The sequence below is a fragment of the Panthera onca genome, chromosome X (genome assembly GCF_046562875.1).
Source record: "Panthera onca isolate mPanOnc1 chromosome X, mPanOnc1 haplotype 2, whole genome shotgun sequence".
NCBI classification, from domain to species: domain Eukaryota; kingdom Metazoa; phylum Chordata; class Mammalia; order Carnivora; family Felidae; genus Panthera; species Panthera onca.
In genome coordinates, this window is record NC_138357.1 from 99,622,917 (window position 1) to 99,631,886 (window position 8,970).

Sequence of the window (8,970 nt, forward strand, 5' to 3'; positions counted from 1 at the left end):
CAGAGAGAGGGAGAGAGAGAGAATGCAAAGCAGGCTCCCAACTGTTAGCATGGAGCCCAACGCAAGGCTCAAACTCACAAACCATGAGATCATGACCTGAGCTGAAACCAAGAGTCAGATGCTTAACTGACTGAACTACCCAGGAACCCCTCCTTTGTCTCATGTTAAACAATGATAATTTCTTATGTTATAACTTCTAAAATTGTCTGTTTCCCCTTATACACAGGACCTTAGCTAGGTACTATTTTTATATGAGCCAATACCTTTTTCTAAATATGTTATCTGAAAGATGAACTCTTAGAACAAATGCCCTTGGCAAAAACAGACATATTCATTCTTTAAAACAACTATCTCTTTAGCTCTATCCAAAGTAAAAACATATGTGGGAAAAATACTGATTTTATTTACTTGTAAATTATGCTAATATCTAATTGGCTGGAAAAGCAAAAAGACACCTTAAAATTACACATCTTAGCTGTATTAACTATAAATCTGATAGTTTCAAGATGATGTCTAAAAATTTTCCTGAGAGTCTTTCATAAAGTTACCTATCATAAATTACTAAAAATACTGGCAAAAGGTTTGATTTAATTTATCTTCTACTTTCTACCCCTCTGCTACAAAGCAGGATGGTGACTGTCTTAGCACTGTCAAAAGAATGCAGAGTATAGACATTATATGATTCTAAGAGTACAGTAAAATAGTCCGAGTAACTTTTTTGGATAATAATATTATCAAATTTTTATGTAATTGTACTCAGTACAAAATATGAGATTCATTTTCCTAAAAGGTCAATTAAATATGCAATTAAAAGTTATTCCCACATGTCTTCGTCCCAAGGCTGTCAGTGCAAATTCTCCAGGGTCATCATCTCTCCACCAGTTTGTACATTGTACAGAATCACTCATGCAAACTGTGTTCCAAATGGCTTTAAAATATTAAAAGTTCCATTTTACAATTTCTTCTGCTCAGTGATAAGTATGGTGAATCTCCTTCATCTTGATCAAGGTCATAAAGTTTTTTATTCTTCCAAGTGCCTGATCTTGTGGGTTGTAGCAGGAGGAAAGAATGAAGGGGAGAGAGCAGGTCATGAAAAAGAAACTGCAATCAGCATCAGGAAAGAGATGATATTTAAGAATAATTAAACAAAGTTCCTCTCATTCTGGATGTTTCTTTCTACCTTTTGTAACTTATTCAGCCAGATGGCCATTGTTCATGACTCAAAAGAAATGAAAAAAGGGCACCTAAAAATAATCAAATTTTGTCTTTATAATTTCAAACATCTAGGTTCAGAGGATAGGAATAATTTTTATTCAGAGTCAATATATTTGGGAGAAGTTATGATGAGTAGAAAAAATTTAATAGTTTCCCTACTACGTTCCCATTCTTCCAAAGTGAAAAAAAAATTCCCTGATTTGGGGAAGGCTAGTGATAGAGGAAGGGCGAAGAGGGGGAAAGGTTTGTGAGGGATTGAAAATTAGGATGTAAGGACCCAATCTGGAATGAACAGTAGGCAGGAACAGAAACTAGTAAAAACTACCAACCTCAGGGTCTATTTAGTTATTTTACTCTAGGTAAATGGTGAAGATTTAAAATCAACTCCATGGGATGAGACAGCCCTAAGTAAAACCTTCCATTCTAAATTTTATCAGGCAAAATTTAGAACTATAAGGAGTAATTCAAAGTGGAAAAAGATAACACATGTATCTCAGAAACCATGAATTCAAAGAATTGGGTGAAGGATGCAATAAACCCAACATTGGCCTTAGGCTAATACACCCATTATATATGCACCCAGATGAGGGAAATAAAATTTATTTTCAAGCATTTGTAGAAATTTACACAAATATGAATAAAATCAAAAATAAAGTTTAAAGTTTCCCCAAATCTATCATACAAGAGTCACAAACAACAAAAAAAGTAATAAAATATTAGAAAAATCAATGTCAAAAAGCACACTAACCCAAATATCTCAAAAAATAAATTCACAATTTTGAAAAATTTTTAGGAAAAAGTGGAAATAAAATGTAAATTAAAAAATTTTTGTAAAAAAGGAAAACATAATAAACCACACTACAATTCACACCTGAGTGTTTCAGCTAAAGCAGTAACAAAAGGGAGATATATAGCCCCAACTGCATTTCTAAGAACACTACCAGGCCTGAAAAAAATGAATTAAGATTTCATTGCAAGAAGGTAGAAAAAGAACAAGAAAATAAAACACTCTAAATAGAAGAAAATAATAATTATTAAACAAAATAATAAAACAAAAAACTTCATGGATTCAATCAACAGTTACATAATTTTTTTTAAATAATAAAAAACACAAAACTAACCAGTGTGATTTTATTTTCAAAGAGAATGAAGATGTGAATAAACAACATCAGCAATGAAAAATGGGTAACTAATTATTAAGTAACTTACCAGTTAAGATTAAATACCATACATTAGACCCAGCAATCCCACTTTTGGGTATACATCCAAAAGAAACTAAATCAGTATTTTGAAGAGATTTTTTTCACTCCCATGTTCATTGCAACACAATTCACAATAGCCAACATACAGAAACAACCTAAATGTTTATCAATGGATGAATGGCTAAAGAAAATGTAGTGTGTGTGTATATAATGGAATATTATTCAGCCATAAAAAAGAAGGAAATCCTGCCAGCTGTGACAATTTGGATGAACCTGGAATAGTTAATGCTAAATGAAATAAGATAGACACAGAAAGATAAATACTGCATGTACTTAACCATATGTGGAATCTAAACAAAACCAAACCAAAGTCAAACTCATAGAAACAGTAGAATGGTGATAACCACAGACTAGATAGGGGGGAAAATGGGAGATGCTAATCAAAGAAAGGGTCAAACTTTCAGTTATAAGGTGAATAAGTACTCGTGCTCACTTTGGCAGCACATATACTAAAATTGGATGAGTACAGAGAAGATAAGTGTGACCCTTGTGCAAAGATGACATGCAAATTCATGAAGTGTTCCATATCTTTTCACTTGCTTACACCATACACAAAAATAAATTCAAAATGGATGAAAGACCTATATGTGAGATCATAAACCATCAAAATCCTCAAGGAGAACATAGGCAGTAACCTCCTTGACATTAGCCACAGCAACTTCTTACTAGATATGTCTCTGGAGGCAAGAGAAATAAAAGGAAAAATCAACTATTGGAACTTCATCAAGATAAAAAGCTTCTTCACAGCAAAGAAAACAATCAACAAAACTAAAAGGCAACCTTCAGAATGAAAGAAGTTATTTGCAAGTGGCATATTGGATAAAGGATTAGTATCCAAAATCCATAAAGAACTTACCAAACTCAACATCCATAAAACAAATAATCCAGTGAAGAAATGGGCAGAAGACATGGATAGACATTTTTCCATAGAAGACATACATGTGGCTAACAGACATGTGAAAAGATGCTCAACATCATTCATCATCAGGGAAATACAAATCAAAACTACAATGAGATATCACGTCAGAAAGGACAGGAAATAACAAATGTCGGCAAGGATAGGGAGAAAAGGGAACCCTCTTACTGCTGGTGGGAATGCAAACTGGTGCAGCCACTCTGGAAAATAGTATGGAGGTTCCTCAAAAAGTTAAAAATAGAAATATACCCCACGGGACACATGTACCTCAATGTTTATACCAGCATCATCAACAATAGCCGAATCATGGAAAGAGCCCAATGTCCATCAATTGATGAATACACACACACACACACACACACACACACACACACTCGAATATTACTCAGCCATCAAAAAGAATGAAATCTTGCCATTTGCATCAACATGGATGGAGCTAGAATGTATTATAGAAGCAAAATAAGTCAGAGAAAGCTGAATACCATATGATTTCACTCGTGTGGAATTTAAGAAATGAAACAATGAACATAGGGGGAAAAAGAGAGGGGGGGGCAAATCATAAAACATACTCAACTATAGAGAAAAGACTGAGGGTTGCTGGAGGGGGGATGAGTTAAATAGGTGATGGGTATTAAAGAAGGCACTAATTGTGATGAGCACTGGGTGTTATATGTAAGCAATGAATCACTAAATTCTACCGTTAAAAGTAATATTACACTATATGTCAAATAACTGGAATTTAAATAAAAACTTGAAATGAAACAAAAAAAGATAAGTAAGTTCTGGGACCTAATGTACAACATAGTGACTATACTTAATAAACTGTATACTAGACTTGAAATTTGCTAAGAATAGAGCCTAAGCATTCTCACTATGCACATGCAGAAATAAAGGTAACTATATAAGGTGAACAATATGTTAATTAATTTGATTAAGTGGTAATCATTTCATAATATACACATATATCAAATAATCACATTTTATACTTTAAACATATACAATTTATTCATATTTATGCCTAAACAAAGCTGGAAGAAAAGACTAAATAAAGGTAAACAAAAGACAGTGATCAACATAATAGAAACACATATGAAAATCTAGATAACATGAAAAAATTCTAGGGAAATATAAACCAGCAAAAGTGGCCTATCATGGAAAAAAAATCATAAAATCGAAGAAAGAGTAGTTAAATTTTTAGAACCACAAAGATATCAGGACCTACTAAATTTTTTAAGCCATTTTGAATTGTACAAAAATATAAAAACTGTTCTGATATATAGAACAGAAAATAGACAATTTTTAATTTTCTGAGCTTAGTGATATCTGGGGCCCCCATGACAGAAAAGTACAAGAAAGCAAAAACATGTATTAATTACACTTATAAACACAGAAGCAAAATTCAAAGAGTATCAGCAAATCACAATCAACACTTCACTATAATGACCTCCTGACCATTAGTTTAATCACAAAATTGCAAGGGCAGCACAATTTAAGAAAATTTACCAACAAAGTTGTCACCAAAATAATCTATCTAAATGAGAAAAAAACATAATCAAGTTAATATGTATCAATACAATATCTAGAAATCATTCATGATAAAAAAAACTCTTGGCAAATAGCTTTCATAAATGTGTCTACCAGATATGTATAGCAAATACCTGTACAGCATAAAATGCAAAGTCTAAAATAATTTACACTAAATTCAGAAATTAAATAAGTCATCTCTTATCACCACTACTAATCAAAATTGTCCCAAAGGTTCTAGCCACTGAAAAAGATAAGAGGAAAAAATAAATGGAGTATATATGTAGAAGTTGGAAGATCTGAAGTAAAATATTTTCAGCGGATATGATCATCTACATAATCAATCCAAGATAACCAACCAACAAACAAGTAAAACTAAAGTGGAAATTTCACAGTGCCCAAATACAAGATCAACACAGAAAACACAACAATTAATAGCTACTCTGTATAGCAACAATGAGACATTAAAAAAAAAAAAAAAAAAAAAAAACTAATTCAGGACTATGAAATTTGGAACGCATACATTTGGATGGATTTGAATCAAGCTGGAAACTATGAACTTTAAAATTACCTGAAGTCACGTTTGGTAAACAAAACCTCCTTTCCTGTCTGCAATCTAAGGAAGCCAGCCCTTCCTCCTAAATAAATAAATAAATAAATAATAACGCGACTTCCAGGCAGGACTTTTGCCTCGATGCAGCGAGCGTCCTTTTTGGTTCTGGTTCGTCTGAGAAACCCAGCTGGAAGCTCTAGGCAGAGGCTGTTTCACGACTGTTATTTGCACAACCTAACAGAAGCCATTTTTGAAATTAGGGACTACCTCTGTGCTTTATAGGAGACCTAGCTTTAGTTTTGTGTGGTGTTCTTTTGTGTGAAGATTTGGTGTCCCTGAGCGTGGCATAGACAATCTTACGCCTCGTGTTTGCTCACACCCGCTAAGGCTTGTCCTCTGAGGTGCACCTGCTGAGGCGCACCCTCTTGGGGCCTTGATACTGTAGCAATGGCAGAGGCTGCCACAGAGACAGATCGCAACATTGTAACCTTTGAGGATGTGTGCATATACTTCTCCCGAGAGGAGTGGGACCTACTCGATGAGGCTCAGAAATGCCTATACTGTCATGTGGTTCTGGAGAACTTCCTACTGGTGACCTCACTGGGACTTATAATTTCCAGATACCATTTAATTCCCCAACCACAGCCGGCATGGAAGCCCCCAGTTCCTGAAAATATAGCCGTAGCTCCAGCCGAGGCAGGGATGGTCCAGGGGAGCCCTGGCACTTGTCAAAGAACAGAGAATAAAGATGCATCTTCTGGGCAAGGTGTTTTTATACGACAGTCACAGGTGAGAACTCTCACAGTGGATACTTACAACCAAAAGAGCCACCCATGTGACATGTGTGACCCAATTTTGAAAGATATCTTGTGCCTGGCTGGCCAGCAGGGAATATCTTATGGGCAGGAGGGATAACCATGTAAGTCATGTGGAAGAACCTTCTGAGTCACTGTAAATACTGGCCAAATCCTGAGGCCACAGAGTGGAGAGGCATTTCCTAGAATGGAAAAAGACCAGATCTTCTCTGTGAAGAGGTGCAGAAGCCACATGTCAGAGGCCTTCACTTACAGGGAAGATGGGGAGTACTCCTTGGCCAGCTCTGGATGTGTCTAGTACCATGTCTCTCAAGACGAGACACAGCTATGCGTTAGCACTAAGTGTGAAGAAGCCCTTCACACTGGACAAAATGATTGCGAGTGCAGTGAGTGTGGGGAAGCTTTCAACGACAAAGACAAATGTGTTCAACACCAGAAAACCCACACTAGAGAAAAGCTTCATGAGTGCAATGACTGAGAACTGTTTTGTCTACAACTCCAGCCTCCAAGCACACCAGAGTGCTCACATGGGATCAAAGCCTAATGACTGTGCTGAATGTGGTAAATCTTTTATCAGAAAATCCCATCTTGTTCAGCACCAGAGAATTCACACCGGATCAAAACCTTTTGAGTGCGGTGAATGTGGGAAGGCCTTTGGCGGCAAAGACACCCTTATTCAGCACCAGAAAATTCACAGGGGAGAAAGGTCTTTCACATGCAGCAGATGTGGGAAAGCCTTTCTCCAAAAAGGCGCACTTGCTGAGCACCAGAAAAGCCACACTGGGGAAAAATCTTATAAGTGCGATGGATGTGGGAAATTCTTTAGTCACAGTTCCTACATTAAAGTACATAAGAGAATTCACAGTGGACAAAGGCCCTATGTGTGCAGTGAATGTGGGAAAGCCTACATCAGTCATCCCCACCTTATTCAACACCAGAAAGTTCACACTACAGCAAGGCTTATGGGTGAAGTGAATGTGGAAAGTTCTTTGCTGAGAATTCCAGCCTCATTATACACCAGAGACATAACACCAGAGCAAAGGCTTATGTGTTCAGCCAATCCGGGAGCGTCTACAGAAAACATTCCCACCTGGCTTGGCACATAAAAGTTCATACCAAAGAAAGGCCTCATGTGTGTATGAGTTTTTGTGATCCTTTAGCTACATCTTTCAAGTTCACTTAGCACCAGAAACTTCACACTAAAGAGAGACCTTAAGAGATAAGGGAACATGCTTTCTCCTTGCTCAATACAGCATGACTCAAAGTAGCCTTTGAGATGAAGTTGACAACTTGAAGTTGAACTTTGTATATCTAGTTATCCATGCTGGGAAGAGAACTACAGGTGCCAGGTATGTGGAAAGGTTTCAGGAGCTACTTTTACTTGTTTTTAATCTTCCCAGGGCCTTCACTTGGCCTAAGCTATGCCATTGCCTGTATCTATTGCAGACACCATTGCACTTCTGCCAGCAGTCAGGGACCCACACTATGTGTCTGTTACCCCAGTGTACTCAGATAAAGCACACCTCCACCCTCTCTCCTATTTCCTGGAGGGACTCATAAGTGATATGAACCCACGTAAGGATCCTCATTTCCTACCCATGGATGGTTTCAATTTGGACATAATCCAGCACCTGTCAAAAAGATCTGAGCTGGAATCTGCTGCAGTTTTCCAGAGGTTTTTGTTTTCCATGGACAGTATTGACTCTACATGAGATAGCTGAGATGGATTTCCCAGCCTCCAAATCACCCAGCCTTGGAACTGCCTGCCCCACAGTGATCTGATTTATGCAATGAAACAGACTTATTGTTAAAGCCTTTACTCGGTTCCGTTCACTGTGTGGGGTTGATTGAGAAAAGAAATGGGCTTTCAAGAAACAGGTCATGACTCACTGAGCCCATTTCTTCCCTTCACACCTGTATATAAGGGTGTTGATTGCTTTCCACAGTCTGAAAGAAAACTAGGACTGTGAGCTAAATAGAGTTGTGCTGTCTAATATGGTGGGCACTGGTCACATATAACTACTGGGCATTTGAAATGTGGCTGGTCGGAGCTGAGATATACTATAACTATAAAATGCACACTGGATTTCTAAAATATAATATGAAAAAAGAGAGAGTGAGAAAGAATGTAAAACATCTTACAAGCTTTATATTGACCATATGTTAAATGATAATATTTGGGATACATTTGGCTAAATATAATATGTCACTAAACTGTTTTTTAAAAAGAGAGCAAGATATGGGCTTTGCCAGCTCAAAGAGGAGAACACGTTTTATGAGGGCCCCAAACTTTATGTGTATCAAAGATGGCAAAATGGCAGAGAACAGAGCTCAGTCTAATTTGGCCTAATTGGCAACGCTGCATAAGCCTTATTAGGAAAAACTGTTTTCAGCCTTGTGGGAGTAATCTTATGCCCTAGATGTCAGGATCTCCTATGAGCCCTAAGCTCACCCTGATGAAGGGGTAAGTGGTATGACAACCTCCAGTGCTTTTGGGAACAACTTGTCTTAAGTTCCTTTTGCCTAGGGATGTGTCACATTCCCCAGCACTGTTGAGGTACAGCTGTCTCCAGAGACCTACCCAGAAGTTACAGCCCCTGTGAAGTACAAAATACAGTAGGCAGATAAGACCTTCAGAGGTTAAGTGGGAAACAGAATTGATATATTTCTTGTTCTGATGCATAG

General features: G+C 37.1%; 1 non-coding gene across 1 annotated transcript; it reads left to right on the top strand.

Annotated features, from left to right (window-relative positions):
- The first annotated feature begins 2,902 nt into the window (after positions 1-2,902).
- LOC145714731 (U6 spliceosomal RNA) lies at positions 2,903-3,009 on the top strand. The gene has a single exon (XR_014136948.1). It is a non-coding gene; the product is annotated as a U6 spliceosomal RNA (small nuclear RNA).
- Positions 3,010-8,970: the final 5,961 nt, after the last annotated feature.